Below are 19,154 nucleotides of genomic sequence, written 5' to 3' on the forward strand. Positions count from 1 at the left end.
CAAAAGCAAAGTATCTGGGCTGATGATTAAACCTTTGGGGAGAAGCAGGATGAGACATCCAGAGTTGATGGGGCTTGAAATCACCATGGTTGACTCAATAGATGACCCCAGAATCTGTGGGAGGCACAAAGTCTGTGTGCTGTCCCCATCCTCCCAGCAATACAGTGTTATCACCATTATACAATGGGGAAACTGAGGCACAGAGAAATAAACTGCCTTGCCCAAACTTTCTAAAGTAGGAAGTGGAGAGTCTAGTTTTGGAAAGAGGCAGCCTAATACCATAGCTGTGTTCCTAACACTCTAGAACTGGATCGGGTACAAGCTGATCCCTTGGTTGGTCACTGTCTCATGCCCCTGGCTTATCCGATCAACTCCAGCTTTCTAGAGCTGGATGTACTGATTGGCCTGAACAGAAGACTCCAAAGTTTAGCAGGAGTTTCCCTGCGATGATTTGGTGAGACTGATCAAAGATGTCTTTAACAAACAGACCCAGTATTCAGTGTGACTAGAATAAGCCAGCCTGCTTCTGCCATTTCCTGGACCTTTGACTTAGCCCAGCTACCTAATTTTTGAGTCTTAGCTGTCCATTTATAGGAAAATGATAACCTCTACTTCATAGTGGGCTGTAAGAACTAAAGAGAAGAGGGAGTACATGGAGGGTACTTGGTAAACAGCTAAGAGTTTTAGAAATGTTTATAAATTTTAGCCAAGACCCTTTGGCTCCTTATGGCTCAGAAATCCCAGTAACACTGGGGCAATTTTCCTAAACTCTAGTATCTGTAGGGATGACCTAGGGGAAGGTGTTAGAAGTGCAGTTCCCCAGATTTCACCCCACCGTTATTCAGGTTGGACCAAGTGATGCTGACACAAAGGTCTGGAGACCAGCACAGAGAAACACTGGCTCAGAGGCCCACAGAGCCCCCCTTCCACCCTTTGACTAGACCCTCCACTTTCCTTTAGTCTCATCTGACCTGAGAGGCACACGTTAGAGACATTCTCAGCAGAGTGTCTGCTAAAGGCTTTGTAAGGTCAACAAGTAGTAGTTTCATTATTGCAGAAGCAGCCCTCAGAGTAGTACATTTTCTCCCCCTCCCCCATTTCCCTTGTTGGCTCCGTGCCCTTCCCTCCACACCCCATTCCACCCCCATCCAGCTTCTATTTGCATCACAGTCCATGGCATTTTTGAACTTCAGGGCTCCTGTCTGGCTCCTTATTCTTTCAGCTGAGGAACTGCAGCACCTAATTAATAGGAAATTAGCTGTGAATGTAACATTTGGCCCACAGTCAAGGCCCAAGAAGTTATAAATATACACAATGTGAGTAGCCTGGGCACCTGATTCCTGGCAGCTCCAGAAGTGGCACCTCCCCGGGCTGTTCTAGGAAGTTAAGTCAAGTCAAAGACAGCTGGGAGCCGGGGTCGCCGGCCAGGAGGGTCAAGGGGACCATCCCGGGGAGCACAAGGGCTTGTCAATTTCATCTCATTTTCCAAACAGCACATTTGCTCTCCTCAGGTTAAATGTCTCTCCAGAGGCCTGGCTGGAGAGGAAGCAGAAAGGAGACTGGAACATGGGTTTCAGAGGACTTGGAGGAGGGCCATGGGGTTCCACGTAGGGTGTCCCAAACACTGTTTGCCCAAAGACACTATAGGTCTGCTGTTGCTCCGGGAACTTCCATTTAGCTTCTTCCAGAAGCCGGGACTTTGTGCATTAAAGGCCATGCCACCCGAAGGTGCAGACCATGGAGCTGAGGCCCAGAGAAGGGAAAAATCTGGCCTAACCAGTTGGGAGCAGAGCTGGGATTTGAACCATGGTTTTCAAATCCCTGAATCTGATGCTGTTTACAGGACCTCAAAGCTGCCTAAAGACTTCAGGAGAACCAGCTGGGGAGGTGAAAACAATTTTTGAAAATACCAGTGAGGAAAAAGGATTGAGGAGGAGCCAAGGAGCAGAGAGGTCAAGGGCAGGTAAGGCACCTTAGGGGTCTTGTAGGAGGCAGAAGGGCCCCCCTCCATGGAGGAGTGAGCATTGCCCGGGGTCAGAGCTGCAGCTCTTTTCTCCAGATTCACCTGATGTAGGCTATCTCACTTTTTCTCAACTTCCCTGGCAGGAAATAGGAATTGAGCAGCCTGTCTTTTCCCTCCTGAGAGTTAAAATTCTGCTGATAAAGGGACCTGTTCAAATTTCTAATTCTGTTTGCTATGAGCCAAGGGGAGAGAATGCTGGGACCCTTGGCAAAGCAGGCAGGGCTGGGAGGAAAAGCCGGTCTGACGAGGTTAGGGAACAGAAAGCCCAGAGTAAGTGCAATATTTTGCCAGCTTTATTTAAGGGATCGATCGAAGCCTCTTTAACACAGGCTTCTACCTGAGAGTGATACAATGAATCGGCATTTATGTGTCTCTGGAAGGAGGCTTCTGAAAGAGAAAAAAAATATAAAAGAAATTGCATCTTTGGGTAGGTCCCAGATGGGGCTGCGCTGAAGGAGGGAAATAACTCATTGACGATGTCACAGAGCAGAAGATAGACAGGGGGGGCTGCATGTTGCTGAGGCTCAGGGAGGACAGGGTCTGCCCTGGAGGGAAACGGTGCCTCCAGCCTTGCTCAGGGAATGGAGTTCTAAGTCAGAGTCCAGGCTGAGAACACAGGTGTCACTGCTACCCTGAAACAAAGATAATGCAACTCCCTCTTCCCACCTCTACCCACGCGCCAGGGGCATTTCCTGATCCTCTGCTGAGGAAGGGCTCCATCCTTCTTGGTTTCTTGTCCTCTGGGAGGGTGTTGCCAGTTCTTTATCACCCCAGCCAGTGCTTTGGCACAAAGTAGCTTTGGAGTCAGAAAGAGTTGAGTTCAAACATCACATGCTCCACTTAGGAGTCTCCTTATCTCTATGTGCCCTCAGTTTCTTATTGTTGTGAAAAGCATGGGGTAATATGTATCTGAGAGGGTTTTTAAGAAGAGTAAATGAGATAATAATCAAAAAAACTAATACAGCATGTGACACACAGTTGATCATTAAGAACCACTATTACCATTATCATAAAGCAAATGAGAGTCAAGAATAATATTGATCCTTGGTAGTCATCAATAATCATATGACTTCTTTTTCAAGGTCACATGAGCAATAATAACGTTGGGAAAAGATGTTTGCTATTTTTGTCTCCCTCATCAATATATACCCTCCTGAAACAATCCCACATCACAACCTAGACCAAAGCAAACCCCAATCCTCTGCCCAAATCTACTCCCAACCTTAACTTTAATCATACCCGAGACCCATCCTAACCCTATACCAAACTGTCACCCAGCTCCATTCCCAACCCTATTCCTGCATTAGTCAGGGTTCTCCAGAGAAACAGAACCCAAGGGAATGCATAGACAGAGAAGGAGACTCCTTACAAGCAATTGGCTCATGCGATTATGGGGCTGGCAAGTCCAGGATCTGCAGGGTGAGTGGGCAAGCTGGAGACCCGGGAGAGCTGGTGGGGTAGTGCCAGCCCTTCTGAAGGCCTGAGACCCAGGAGAGCCAATGGTGTAGTTCTAGTCTGAAGACCCACATAGCCAGAAAAGACGGATGTTTCAGTTAGAGTCCGCAGACAGGAAAAAGATGATGTCCTAGTTCTACGGCCATCAGGCAGGAAGGATTCTCTCTTACTTGGGGGAGGGTTGTTGGCCTTTTTGTTCTATTCAGGCCTTCAACTGACTAGATTAGGCCCACCCACATTAGGGAGGGCAGTTTGCTTTACTCAGTCTACTGATTTAAATGTTAATGTCATCCAAAATCACAGAAATACCTAGAAGAATGCTTGAGCAAATGACCCAGTCAAGGTGACACATAAAACTAACAATTATACCTAACCCTAACCCTAACCCTATCCCGAACCCTCACTACAAGCTCAAGGCCAAACCCAACGCCACCCTAACTACTGTTACATATTGCTACACATTGTTAGTGCCTCAGTTTTCTTCTCTGTAGTGGGGAATACAAATCCTATCCCAGCTGCCAAAACTTGCAAAAATCAGTGTGATGAGCTTATACCATAAAGAAACTCAGTTTAATAATGTATCTCTGGAATACGGAATTGAAAGGGAAAGGACACTGGAAAATAGATTCTCACTCAGACAGCAACCCAACATCATTAGCATCTGCCTTCAGCATGAGGGAACCACTCAGACACACAGAGAGAATTCCATTTGCTGGTGCCAATTCCTGCCCCAGTCTCTTGGCTAAGCCCTATTTTAATAGGATCTGGGTGCATCTGGGATGCCCAGGGACAGAGGCACGGGGACAATGCTTGAAGTTGTCTTACGGCGAAGAATATCAGCCTGTAGAGCACTGTGAGACGAAAAATGCATTGTTAGTGTTTCCACTCACATAGATCACTTAGTTCTCTGCCAGATTCTTCTCTCAGATGTATCCCACAGATGAAAAAGGAACCTTCCTCATTTCTAGAAAGATTCCTATAAAATCAAAGAATGGTAGAACTGAAATGGATGGTGATGTAGCCTAGAGGTTCTCAACTTTAAAATCACTGGTGCCTGGGTTGCCTCCTATGCTGATTGGTCCATCTCTGGGGATGAGGCCAAGTATTCTTAGAAGTATATTTGTAGCATACCATTGCCAAGTAGTTCACCAGCCTAGCCCAAACCCTTCATGTTACAGATGGAAAGAGAGAGAGACTCAAAAAAGCCAAGGAACTCTTATAAAATCAGATACCTAGGGGCAAAGCCATCACGCAAAGTCTCATGATTCCTCGTCCAGTGCTCTCGTCAGAACACCATGCATTCACTCATCTTGCTTCCTCAGATCTAGAGCCAAAGAACAGGCCTAGGATCCCCATGATGAGTGGTACTCAAGCTCAGTTACTGTGTAGCTCTTCCTGCCACACCAGCGTAAAGGCTTTCATTCCTCTGCACCAGACAGCTCTTGTTCAGAGAGGTAGGGGCACCATGGTGGAAACGATTCTCTACTGACCCATTTGGAACAATTAGAATAAAAAAATTCTACTCCATCAACCTTGACCAGACAGCCAAAGGTTGTACTTACTTGGTACTGACCTTGTAAAGATGGGTTGCAACTTTGGGGAGTTGATTTTGTTGTCACTGTTGTTGTTTTCCTTCTGGGCACTTGGAGTTTATGTTCACCAAGGAGAATTCTTGGAATTGTAGGCTCAATGCCATTAGCATCTGCTTCATCCCCCTGCTTTCGTGTTTAACTTCCTTCTTTTCTGAGTTTTAAAAGGTTTTTAGGTTTTTAGTGAACTTATACCAAATGAATTGCTATTTAAAAATGGGTGACTGAAATCCACCTTCAGTCCTGATTTGACATAGTTAGAAAACATGGAAGCCGCTGAAACAGGCCAGCATGGCAGCCTGTGCATTTCTCCTGGGTGGTAGTTCTTCTTTATAACCCGGAGGGTGCACAGGGATTCTGCACTCATTTAGTCATTCATTCAAATAGTGTGTATAGGTTCCTCCTAGGGTCCAGAGAATTTGATTGGCACTAAGGGAAAATTAAGGTGACATGGACTCAGCGCTTGACCTCAAGAAGCTTACATCTAATGGGCAGGGAAGATGAGTGCCCTCGAAAACCCATACCATAAGCAAGGTGATGTTCCCTTAAGGTTCTACAGAAGCTGTTCAGGGATGAGTGAGATTACTTCTAGCTGAGGGATAGGGGAAGGTTCCTGTGATGATGCCACATTTTAGTTGAGCCTTGGAAAGTTGATAGGATTTAGGCAGAAATTAGTGTAAATCATGTGGGCAAGGGAATAGCATGAGTAAAGAGATGAAGGGAGAGCAAAGATGTATATGGGGTATGTTTGCTTTGGATATGGTAGGCAGAGGAGAACTGTGTAAAAAAAATTTAAGGGTAGACTCTTCAGAGTAGAAATGGGTTTCAGAGATCTTCTCGTCTGTTTTATACATTAGAAGGTAATCATAATGATAGTAATAGTAGTTGGAGCAGGACTTGAGTTTACCTCTCATTGCGTGCTTTCCATAGGCAGTTATTGAGCTACATGCTCCACATGGATTTTCTCCTTCATGTGGATTTACATTGTTTCCTCACAGTATCTCTTGGGGAGAAATGTTATTATTATGCCCACTTTGCAGATGAAGAAACCAAGGCTCAGAGATCAGTGAGCCAATGAGGGGTAGAGCTGGGATTTGAAGCCAAGGCTATATTCTCTCCACTGCCCTGATCCCATCGCGGGCATTCAGAGAGAGTGGTGGTGCTGTTATGGGAGAGGAAGGGCAGACGCATTCATTTTTCGGTGTGTTGAGTCTGAGCTGCTCATGAGACCTCTGGGATAAGAGGTGAGTTTGGATGTTGGGGAGGAAGTCGTATAAAAGAAAGGAGTTAGTTTCGGGAAGTTTACATTCCAAGCTTTGCATATTCAAGTTGGCTCTCTCCGTGGGATTTCTAGTCGGGAATTCTAGTGGCTCATCTGCGAGGCCACTCCTTAGTGTGTGTGTGTGGTTTGCCAGACCCATCTTCAAAACTTGCACTCAGGGCTTTCTTTTTTCCAGATCTCGGCTCCTCTCCCTCCATGTGTGCCCACACTGCTGTCTCCATTTTTCCAAAGGGGCTTTTGCAGCCTGCTGTCCAGTTGCTGGCTGCCAAGGTGTGCCTCTGAGAGGTATCAGGCTGTTGAGCACTGGGTGGAACAAATACTCCTAACCCTGTGACTCCAGTAGTGAAAAAAATCTCATTTTGGTGGGGGGAACTGAAGATGATGAGCATGTACACAGAGGCGGGGGACTGGAGGGAAGCAGGGAGCTTTGGTAGCCTGGAAACACTCCTGTACCTCAGGCTAGTAAGAGAAGTTCAATACAACTTCCTCCAAGTCCCTTGTCATTTCCTGACCTGGACTAGCAGTGCCTTGATTGTTGGAACCAGGAATGTCTGAGCAGTGGGAAAACTGAGGCAGGAAGGAGTGGAGAGGACTTAGTCAAGGCTTTGCAGTCTATGGCCGAGAGCCCAAAATTCACATTATCCTGTAAGAAGGACCCCTGGGGAAAGGGTTGGAGTCTAATTAGTCTCTGTTGCTGCTGTCACAAATTAATGATCTTAGTGACCAAAGGCAATGTCCATTTATTAGCTCACAGTTGTGTAGCTCAGAAGTACAGGCACGTTTGGATCGGTCCTCTGCTTAGGGTCTCACAGGCTGAAGTCAGGGTGTTGGCTGGATGGGCTTTTATCTGCAGATTCCGGGGAGACCCTACCTCCAGCCTCACGCCTGTTGTAGACCAAAGTTAATTCCTCGCAGTTGCAGGATTGAAGTCCCCATTTCTTTGCTAGCTGTAGGCCTAGGGTCACTTCAGCTCCTAACGGTTGTCCACGTTCTTTGTGCTGGGGCCTATTCCATCTCCAAGGCCAGCAGTGGAGCATCAAACCCTCCCTGTGCTTCACATCTCTGACTTCCTTCTGTTACTAGCTGGAGAAACCTCTGCTTTCAGAGGGCTCACGTGGTTAGATTGGACCTACCTGAGTAACCTCCTTTTGCCATATGCGTTAATTTGCTGGGGCTGTCGAGCAAAGTACCACACAAACTTGGTGGCTTAAACAAGAAAATTCTATTATCTCACAGTTCTGGAGACTAAAAGTCTGAAATCAGGATGTTGGCCGGGCCAGTTCCTTCTGTGGGCTGCGGGGAAAAGTTCTGTTCTGGGCCTCTCTCCTTGGCTTGTAGATGACTGTCTGCATGTTTGCGTGGTGTTCTCCCTGTGTGCATGCCTGTGTCCAAATTTCCCCTTTTTATAAGGACACCAGACAGTGGATTTGGAGCCACCCTTCAGACCTCATCATAATTAATTACATCTGCAATGACCTTATAAAGATCACTTTCTGAGATCCTGGGGTTTAAGATTTCAACACATGAACTCTGGAGGGACACAACTCAACCCATAGCACCATCTCCATATCGGTCATGACAGTGATATCTCACGCTACTCCCAGGTTTCACCTGCACTCCAAGGGGAGGGGAGGCAGGGGTGAAGCTCATTGCTAGGCTTTCACTTGTCACCAAGTCCCTGTAGCAGGAGAGCTGCTCAGTGGTTGGCATGTGGGGACAGGAGGACAGCCGTGAGTGAGACGGGGATCACCAGCGGCCGTGGTGAGAGCAGCTGCGGCAGAGAGGACAGTGTGGGGACCGCTGCACTCAAGGAGCATCTGTGACCGGGAGGAGGACGAGTGGTGAGAAGAGAAGAAAACCGGGTTGAATAAAAGAGACCTGGGCTTGCTTGCTTGTTGTAGGGAAGTAACCGGCGGAGAGGGACCTGTAGCTAGCTACAGCCTCCGGCTGTTTCAGGTTGTCGGCATGCCCCCTTTTATGCAGACCTGGCTTGTTACCCCATGGGGACTCTGTAGAACTCCACATATTATTAAATGGCCTCTGTGAATAGGTAGGTGTGCAATCCGGCTGAGTTATAGTTACTTGGGAGCCCCATGTTTGCTTACTTGTGGCCTGGTAACTCTCAGCCTTAATATCACAGGAACGCATTTCCATTTGGTCTCTACTTTCCCGATCCTTTAAAAATTTTATGTGATTTTCTTAGAAGGAAAGTTTTGATAGAACTTAGTAACAGCAGTAGGCACCGTTGATTGAGAATCTGCTGTATAACAGGCCTTGTGCATGTGCCTCACTCCTCACCCCTTTCCTACAAGGCAGACTACTGCCCCCATTTCACATGTGGGGAAACTGGGTCTCAGAGGGCTTCAGGGCTGTGGCCATGGTTACAGAACCAGCAGGTAGTGATGCTCTGTCTCCCCCATCACTCTGGCTTCATCACCACACTTACATCAGACCCTCTCTCTTCTAAAGTTTGGCAAGTTTCTTCTTTTGTTTCTCTAGGATACACTTAGAAAAGCAAATATTCTGTGAGAACAAAATTGTAGGGCTTACCCTTTATTCCCCCCCTAGTCCCAAACTCCTGGGTTTCCCAGCTTAGCTATTTGAGAAATTACTCAAGGAAAATGTTCATCTCCACCCAGAATAATTCATTGCTGAGCAGAGAACAATACAGAGACATTTCAGCCAGTGTGACTTTTTCCAAAGGTCAAGCATGCCGGGTGCCCAGGGGCTTGTGATGGACACAATGCTCAAGGCACAAAATCACATTTGCTTCTCTTCCTGGATACATTCCATCATGAAAGGGTTTGCAAGATTCCATCTGCTGATGTACAGAAGTCTGTTCTCCAAAATGGGGGCCTGTTCTCATTTCCAAGGAGAACTGTGAATCTGAGAAGGGATTTCAAAGGAGCATGTCAGGAGTAAGAACCTAGAGCAATTGGAATTCAGGGTCATGGAGGGGAGAAGTAGCAGGCGTGGCCCCTAGACCTTGCACACTTGAGAAGCCATGAATTGTGCTGGAGGTGAGATCACTTTGGGGAAAGCTGCAGAGAGACAATCACAAGCTGACTGGACTTTGGAGGAAGTGCAGGAGTTTTTTAGGCAAGTGGAAGGTAGAAGGTGGGAGACATGGGCATCTCAGCTAGAGGCAAGATACAGAGATTTAAATGTCAATGCTTGTCATGCCAAGTGGCTCAAATATAAATGATAATATTAATAATCATATGGTCACTCTCCTACTAATAAGCACAAGCACTTACATATTCCTACTGCATACCAGGGTACATTAATTATATTCTAAGTACATTAATTACATTAACTCATATATTCCTCAAAGCAGCCATATGAGGTGGGTATTGTTATTATCCCTGTCTTAAAGATGAGGAAACTGACGCACAGAGCAGCAAGTTATCATTCCAAAGAAACCTCAGCTCTCAGAATTATGATTCTATTCCAGCAATCTACCTCTGGAGTAGTGCTATCCATTAGAACTTCCTATAATGATGGAAGTGTTCTAAGTCTGCCCTTCCATTTGGTAGTCACTAACCACACATGGCTGTTGAGGACTTGAAATGTGGCTGGTGTGACTGAGGAAAGGCATTTTGCATTTTATTTAATTTTAATTATTATATTTAAGTGTATATAGGTACATGTGACTAGTGACTGCTCTACTGGACAAGGCAGCTCGCTAGTCTGCTGAACGGTAACCCTCTGCTGCCTTTCAAACTGGGGGTTGCAGAGGTGACCCTGTGATGACAGCGGTAGTACTGACCACTGCCCTGGGAATAATGGCTGCCATTTATTTAGCTCTTACTACGTGCAAGGTAAGGTATTAAGTGCTTCCAGTTAGGTTACATCCTGTCGTCTCCGTGACAACCTTGTGGGTGACGGCTACAGGCAGGGATTCTGGATCCAAATGCCTGCATTCAAAACCTGGCTCCACGCTTGTCGGTGGTAACCTCAGCCTTAGGTTATCCTCTCTGTGCTCAGTTTCCTCATTTGGGAAATAGAGTAAATAACAGAAGCTTCTTCATATACTTGTTAAGATGACGGCAAGAGTCTGTGCATGTAAAGTATGTCACGTGGTGCCTAATGTGTGACAAGCATCTAATACATAGGTGGTATTATCATTACCACGCTTTCACATGAGACGAAGAAACCAAGACACAGAGAGTAAGACATCAAGCTGGAAGGCACCGCTAACTGTGGGAGAGTTGGAACTCAACCTGCAGGTAGCCTGATTTCAAAGCCCAGGTTCTTAACTATACTGTGGTATAGTTAAGAGTTTAGTTAAGTTCTAGAAACTTCAGAGTTTCTAGAAGTGTCACTTCTGGAGAACTAGTATTAAGATCCTCTAGCATGCTTGTTAAAAATTTCGTCTCTTAGACTCGCAGAGAACTAGTATCGCAGACTGTTTAGGGTGAAGACCGGAAATCTGCATTTTAGTAAGTTCCCCAAGTGATTTTCAGAAGGAGGAGAACCAGGGCAGGGCAGCTTCCAGGAGGCCAAGAGAAGGGAGGATTTTAGCAAGAGGGTTGTCAGCAATGCCACACACCACTGAGAACTCAAGCAGAAGCCTGGAGAGAGGACCTGGGGTAGACTTGACAAGCTGGACATGTTCGGTGCCTTTTGTCACCAGTGAAGTGATAAGGGATAGAAGCCCAGAGAGTGGATGGAGGTTGCAAGGTAGAGGCAAGGAATATAGATTACTCTCCTCAGAGGAAAAAGGAAGAGGGAAGATGCTTGGGGGTGAGACATGGTTGACAGAGGGTTGTTTGTAGGATGAGTCAGGCTTGAGTATGTTAACCGGAAGAGGGGACCCAGAGCCCATGGAGTAGAAGGATCCGAAGATAGTGAAAGGAAGAGATGATTTTGGATCAAAACCTCAGAGGAGGGAAGAGGAGATCAGATCTTGGGAAAAGCTGGGGTACTTCTTTCTATGGGATAGGAAGGAAAAGTAGAGAAAAGCTTAGAGGTAGAAGCAAGCATTCACACTGAAATTCTTGGAAGTGTAATTCTAGATTGTTCAAGATGAGGGCAGTGGTGAGGGATGAGGATGAACATGGTGACGTCTACAATACTTCGAAGGCTTACTGCTCTGTGCCAGGCATTGCATAGTGCTCTTCAGGAATTAACCTTTTTTAATCCCAAGAGGTGAAGGTAATAGGCATACACTTTTTACAGCCCTCAAGGAGAAGTTCATTGCCTGTGGTCGCTCAACTAGTAAGTAGTTGAGCTGGGATTTGACCCCAGGAGTCTGAGTTCAGAGTCTGATCTCTTAACTGCTATACAAAGTGAAAACAAGGCAGCCAAAATGAAGACTTGTATTCTCATAGTATTTTTTTTTTTTTGGAACTCTTCTCCCCATTTTACAGGTGTCAAAACCAAAGCCAAATTTGCCAGACTTGTCCCCTGTCTGGGTAGGGTCAGAGCTATGGCTGAAATTGGAGACTCTTGATTTCTAGTTCTGTTCTCTTTCCCAGGAAATGAACACCCACACACGCAGCTCCTGAGTAAACTCTGTTACATTTCCGAGCAATGTCTTTCCCTCTCTTCTTGCTTCCATTCCAACACCTGCTCCCACCTCTGCTGCCACCCTCACCCAAGTCCTGAAATGCTAGGAAGGAAGGTGGTCCAGCACCTGCTCCCTCCTTCTGGCTGGAATCCTCATCCTGGCCTGGTGCCACTGCCCTGCTCTAGCATGAGGGGCCCCATGCAGACAGGCAGCGGGTGGAAGGCCACGTTTGTTTTGCTTTTATTGTTAAATAATATAAATCTCTTGGCTGCACCACCCGCCGGGATGTGAGTTGTGTGTCTTCCCCGCACAGTCGCTAATGAGACAGTTAATCATTTGTTTATTCTGTGTGAAGAGAGGTGGTGGCCATATCTCTCAAACCAGACACAGGGCTCAGGACCCTTGGGGAAGCTGCCCACCCCTGGCACGTGCGTCACCCACAGTCCCAGCACAGTCCTGCCCTGCAGGCCCCCACACCTCTTTCCCCAAAGCCTTGACCAGGATGCAGGCATCAGCTGATGCAGCTGATGAGGATATTATTACTGTTTTTGGACCTATTATTTTTTAAAAACACTTCCTTCCCTGAGAAGCAAAAAAAAAAAAAGTAATTTATAAAGATGCTTTGTTGGGAGATAAGTAGGTTTCCTCTTGGGCGCGGGGGTTTATCTCACTTATGCAGGGGTTTATAGAGGTCGTGCAATGCAGGAGATAAAGCTCTGGGATCCTCCCCGGGGAAGACAGTCAGTGTTCTGCTGTTTTCCTATTTTCAGGGTTAAAGAGGTGAAATCAGCTGTGTTCCTCCCCCAGGCTCCCTGGGGCTGAGGCTACTTTTATTAGAGCAAATCAGGCTTGTCCAGGAGCCATGGGATGGGGGAGGAGAGAGTCAGGAGGATGTGAGGAAGGGGCTGGGGTGGGGGGTGTGCTGGAGAGACTGCTGCGTGCCTCTGGAATGCCCAATCTGAATGATTGTCTTCAAGGACTCCCATCTCATCCATTTGCATGCTGTTAGCATCCTCATGCTATTTTCTTGGTGTTTGGATAAATCCTATTGCCCGAAGCTTATATTTCAATTAACTAGGTCCAACTGTCTGTGTCCTGAGGCATAGGGATCGGCTGGGGCCTTGCATCATTGACAGTCTGTCTGTCTGTCTTCAGTCAGCCAACTCCCATCCTTGAGCCTGTGCCCCTCTGCGGAACTATTTGCATCCCAGGCAGGGGCAGAAGTTCCCAGGGCAGGGCTTATGTTTTAGGAGCAGTCTGGATGGGCAGAACAGCTATTCTTTTAGACCACTGGAGCAGGGACAAGAGTGTACAGGCCTCCACGGAAACAGTGAAGCAGGTCGGAGGCGGCAGTGGAGTGGAATTGGCTCCTGGCCACGGCTGATTTCTAGTTTTCTCTCTGCTTCACTCTGGGACCCTGGTTGAGATACTTCTACTTTAGTCTCCCACCTAGATATATTCTTCTTCATCTCATCCTTTCTCCTCCCTTTTCTTCCCCCAACCCCCCTTTTCAACCTCTACATCTTTATTCTTGTGTCCTCCAGCAGAATTTCCTTCCCTTTTCTTTTCATGCCACTCCTTATCAAAACCATCCTCAAAGGTTCAGTTCAAATGTCACCCCCTCCAGGAAGCCTTCCCTTTATTCTCTCCAGGCAGAATTAACCTTCCTTTCTGTGCTCCAGATTACTCGGATCTCACACCTCTCCCTTCTTCGGGTCAGGGTCAGGGCTGGCATCTCACCGTGTGTGTGTGTCTCATGACACAGCATCACACAGTCCACGTGATTTTGTGTCTTTGAGTTTGTTCTGGTTTAGCTTTGTAATGGGTTTAATGGTGACCTCCCACAAGATACGGCGTGTTCTGATTTCTGGACCCCATGAATATTACCTTACTGGGAAAACCGGTTGTTGTAAATGTAATTAAGTTAAGGATCTTGAGATGAAGAGATAATTCTGGATTATTCAAGTGGGCTCGAAAACCAGCGACAAGTGTCCTTATAAGAGACACACAGGGAAGATTTGACAGACAGAAAAGGAGAAGGTGATGTGAAGGTGGAGGCAGAAATTGCAGTGATGCAGTCACAAGCCAGTGAATCCAAGGAATCCTGACAGCTGCCAGAAGCCGGGAGAGGCAAGGGAGGATTCTCTCCGAGAGCCTCTGGAGGGAGTGGCTCTGCCAACACCTTGATTTCAGACCTCCGTCCTTTAGAACTGTGAGAGAATAAATCCGGCTTGTGGTAACTTGTTGCAGTGGCCCTGGGAAACTAATCGCAGGCGGGTGGGCCTGGGAGAGGCAGAAAGAACACAAAAGTATCAGTGTGCGGAATCCAGACCCTTCCTTCCAGGCTTGTTTATTACCACCCTGGCTTCTTCTACTTTTGTTTTATATAGTCCAAGTCCTGTCACTCCTGCACCTTCTGGAGTTAAGGACGGGCCTTGATAGAGTTGGAACCTCAATCCTGAGTGAACAATCATCATTATAATACCAGTAAGAGCAGCTGGCGTTTGTACAGTTTGCAGAGCACTTTGCCTCACCTCATTTCACCCTGTCTTTACAAGAGCCTTGAAAGGTGGGTGTTGGGATCCCCATTGACACATGAGGAAACGGACAACCGGAAGTGCAGAGGGACTCCGGCATAACCGCACGTGCAACGGCTGTGGTTGCGCCAAGACTTCAAAAACCCTTGTCTTCTGGTTCCAAAGTCATTGTTTTCCAACTGTGTGCTTGATGTTCTTTGGAGATAAGACCCACTGGGTCAAATCTGCTTTTTATTCTCTCCAAGACAAGAATATACTTTACCTGAAGTAGAGATTCCCACTTTTCCTTCTTTCCCTCAAGATGTGCTAAGACTCAGCAGACTTTGGCAGCAGTGCAGAGGATGAGAGGGAGCCCTGTTTCTTCAAGGGTCTTTGTTTTAAAAGGAATCTCTGTGTGCGTTAATCCTCTGTTATTGTTTGGGTAGGCTACTCTGTGTGTGTGTGTGTGTGTGTGTGTGTGTGTGTGTGTGTGTGTATGTGTGGTGTTTGCACGCATGCATGCACATGCAGTCTGCACTTTGCCAGCTGTTATCCCCCTCTGGTGGTCACTGGCATAAATCCATCACCTGATCATCTAAAATCTCAATGAAAGGATGATCACTAGGCCAGGAAGACCAAGGGAAAGTCAACAGTCAATGGATTTAGTATGGTTGATGTTTGCACACTCCTCTCTCTTTAAAAGCTTCAGTGGATGATTCTGCTCCCCAAATGGGATACCTTTATCCAAGGAAAGTAAGAGAGTTGCATAAGTGGAAAGAAAGTGGGCTTTGGAGTCTGACAGACATAGGTTCACATCTTAACTCTGCTGCTTAACATCTACATTGGTTTGAGTTTAATTAACCTTGCCAATCTGTAACTGTAAAATGGGGTAATAACAAATACCCTCCCAGGGGTGTTACAAGGTTATGTGAAATAATGTGCTTAAATTGCCTGGTACATATTAGACACTCAGTCATTGTTTATTTTCTCCCTCTTACCCACAAATGGTTAATACTGCTATTAAAATTATGCTTCTAGCTGAAATTAAAAAATACCTTGAGACAAATGATAATGAAAGCACAACCACTCAAAACCTATGGGACACAGCAAAGGCAGTGCTAAGAGGGAAGTTTATAGCGATACAGGCCTTCCTCAAAAAAGAAGAACAATCTCAAATAAACAATTTAACCCACCACCTGAATGAATTAGAAAAAGAAGAACAAAAAGCCCCAAAAAGCAGCAGAAGGAAGGAAATAATAAAGATCAGAGAGGAATTAAATACAATAGAGATTAACAAGACATAGAAAAAATCAACCAAACCAAAAGCTGGTTTTTTGAAAAAGTAAATAAAATCGACAAACCTCTGGCCAAACTCACAAAGAAGAAAAAAGAGAGAGCACAAATTAGCAAAATAAGAAAGGAAAATGGAGAAATTACAACAAACAAAATAGAAATACAGAATATCATACGAGAATATTATGAAAAACTATATGGAACCAAACTGGATAACCTAGAGGAGATGGACAAGTTTCTGGAAACATACTGTCCACCAAAACTGAATCAAGAAGAATCTGAACACTTGAACAATCCGATCACTAGAAAGGAGATAGAAATAGCAATTAAAAACCTCCCTACAAATAAAAGTCCAGGACCGGACGGCTTCACCGGGGAATTCTACCAAACATACAAAGAAGAACTCATACCAGTCCTTCTCAAACTCTTCCAGATGATTGAAAAGGAGGGAATACTCCCAAACTCATTCTATGAAGCCACCATCACCCTGATACCAAAACCAGGCAAAGACACTACCAAAAAAGAGAATTATAGGCCAATATCACTGATGAACATAGACGCCAAAATCCTCACCAAAATTTTAGCAAATAGAATCCAACAACACATAAAAAAGATTATACATCATGACCAAGTGGGGTTCATCCCAGGGACACAAGGCTGGTTCAACATACGCAAATCAATCAATGTAATACATCACATCAACAAGAGAAAGGACAAAAACCACATGATCATCTCAATCGATGCAGAAAAAGCATTTGATAAAATTCAACACCCATTTATGATAAAAACTCTCGCCAAAGTGGGTATAGAGGGAACATATCTCAACATAATAAAAGCTATATATGACAAACCTACAGCCAGCATAGTACTCAATGGTGAAAAACTCAAAAGCTTCCCACTAAAATCTGGGACAAGACAAGGATGCCCACTATCACCACTCCTATTCAACATAGTCCTGGAAGTCCTAGCCACAGCAGTCAGGCAAGAGAAAGAAATAAAAGGGATCCAAATTGGAAAAGAAGAGGTAAAAGTGTAATTATATGCTGATGACATGTTACTATATATAGAAAACCCTAAAAGGTCCACACAAAAGCTACTAGAGCTGATTGAAGAATTCAGCAAGGTAGCAGGTTACAAAATTAACGTTCAAAAATCAGTTGCATTTCTTTACACTAACGATAAATCAACAGAAGAAGAAAGTAAAGAAACAATCCCTTTTAAAATAGCACCCAAAGTAATAAAATATCTGGGAATAAATCTAACCAAGGAGGTGAAAGAATTATACACAGAAAACTATAAACCATTGATGAAGGAAATTAAAGAAGACTTTAAAAAATGGAAGGATATTCCATGCTCTTGGATTGGAAGAATCAATATTGTTAAAATGGTCACACTGCCCAAGGCAATCTACACATTTAATGCAATCCCTATCCAATTACCCAGGACATATTTCACAGAACTAGAAAAAATCATAATAAAATTCATATGGAACCATCAAAGACCTAGAATTGCCAAAGCATTACTGAAGAGAAAGAAAGAGGCTGGAGGAATAACTCTCCCAGACTTCAGACAATACTATAGAGCTACAGTCATCAAGACAGCATGGTATTGGTACCAAAACAGACATATAGACCAATGGAACAGAATAGAGAGCCCAGAAATGAACCCACAAACTTTTGGTCAACTCATCTTTGACAAAGGAGGCAAGAATATACATTGGAATAAAGACAGTCTCTTCAGCAAATGGTGTTGGGAAAACTGGACAGCAGCATGTAAAACAATGAAGCTAGAACACTCCCTTACACCATATACAAAAATCAACTCAAAATGGATTAAAGACTTAAACATAAGACAAGATACAATAAACCTCCTAGAGGAAAACATAGGCAAAACATTATCTGACATACATTTCAAAATTTTCTCCTAGAAGAAATAAAAGCAAGAATAAACAAATGGGACCTAATGAAACTTACAAGCTTCTGCACAGCAAAGGAAACCAGAAGTAAAACAAGAAGAAAACCTACGGAATGGGAGAAAATTTTTGCAAGTGAAACCGACAAAGGCTTGATCTCCAGAATATATAAGCAGCTCATACGACTCAGTAAGAAAAAAATTAACAATCCAATCCAAAAATGGGCAGAAGACCTAAACAAGCAATTCTCCAAGGAAGACATACAAATGATCAAAAAGCACATGAAAAAATGCTCAATATTACTAATTATCAGAGAAATGCAAATCAAAACTACAATGAGGTATCACCTCACACCAGTCAGAATGGCCGTCATTCAAAAATCCACAAATGACAAATGCTGGAGAGGCTGTGGAGAAAGGGGAACCCTCCTACACTGCTGGTGGGAATGCAGTTTGGTGAAGCCACTATGGAAAACAGTGTGGAGATTCCTCAAAAGACTAGGAATAGACTTACCATATGACCCAGGAATCCCACTCCTGGGCTTGTATCCAGAAGGAAATCTACTTCAGGATGACACCTGCACCCCAATGTTCATAGCAGCACTATTTACAATAGCCAAAACATGGAAACAGCCTAAATGTCCATCAACAGGTGACTGGATAAAGAAGATGTGGTATATTTATACAATGGAATACTAGTCAGCCATAAAAACTGACAACATAATGCCATTTGCAGCAACATGGATGCTCCTGGAGAATGTCATTCTAAGTGAAGTAAGCCAGAAAGAGAAAGAAAATATGAGATCGCTCATATGTGGAATCTAAAAAACAAAAACAAAAACAAACAAACAAAAACAAAGCGTAAATAAAGGACAGAAATAGACTCACAGAAAGAGAATACAGACTTGTGGTTACCAGGGGGGTGGAAGGTGGGAAGGGATAGACTGGGATTTCAAAATTGTAGAATAGACTACACTGTATAGCACAGGGAAATATACACAAAATGTTATGATAACTCACAGAAAAAAATGTGACAATGAGTGTGTATATGTCCATGAATAACTGAAAAATTGTGCTGAACACTGGAATTTGACACAACATTGTAAAATGATTATAAATCAATAAAAAATGTTAAAAAAAATTATGCTTCTATTGTAAAGCATGTCTTTATCTAGGGAAAACTGAGTAGTTCTGTCACATTATTCCCTGGAAAAGAGGAAGATGTCCTTTTTGCAAAGGGGAAGCTAAGGACTTAAAGATCTGAGGAAATGAATATTCAGATTCCAGTAAGTAAGAGTTAGGGCTTAAACAGACATAGGAATGCTCTTTTTCCCCACTTTAATGGAAGGGGAAGTAAAGTAATATTTATTTGCACTCCCTAATATAAGCCGGATTCTTTACTCAAATATTTAATTCTTATAACAACCCAACAAGTTTGGTAATATTATCCCTATTTTATAGATGAGGAAATGCAGACTTAGGGAATTCTACTTCTTGTAGGTTACAGAGCCAAGAAACCACATTCCTACCGAGGCTACCTAACTCCTGTGCCAGTGCTCTTATGCCCCACCAT

The 19,154-nt window shown here is 44.6% G+C and overlaps 1 protein-coding gene and 1 long non-coding RNA gene across 2 annotated transcripts in view; one reads left to right on the forward strand and one right to left on the reverse strand.

The window, feature by feature from the left end:
* Positions 1-19,154, forward strand: part of NRXN3 (neurexin 3) — a 1,622,198-nt gene that overhangs the window by 382,324 nt on the left and 1,220,720 nt on the right. The window lies entirely within an intron of this gene.
* Positions 1,289-13,194, reverse strand: LOC116664366. Its single transcript, XR_004320874.1, has 3 exons — positions 13,185-13,194; positions 7,102-7,111; positions 1,289-1,463 (listed from the first exon to the last, which is right to left on the reverse strand). It is a non-coding gene; the product is annotated as an uncharacterized LOC116664366 (long non-coding RNA).

This window comes from Camelus ferus, chromosome 6 (assembly GCF_009834535.1).
Source record: "Camelus ferus isolate YT-003-E chromosome 6, BCGSAC_Cfer_1.0, whole genome shotgun sequence".
In the NCBI taxonomy this organism is placed as follows: Eukaryota; Metazoa; Chordata; class Mammalia; order Artiodactyla; family Camelidae; genus Camelus; species Camelus ferus.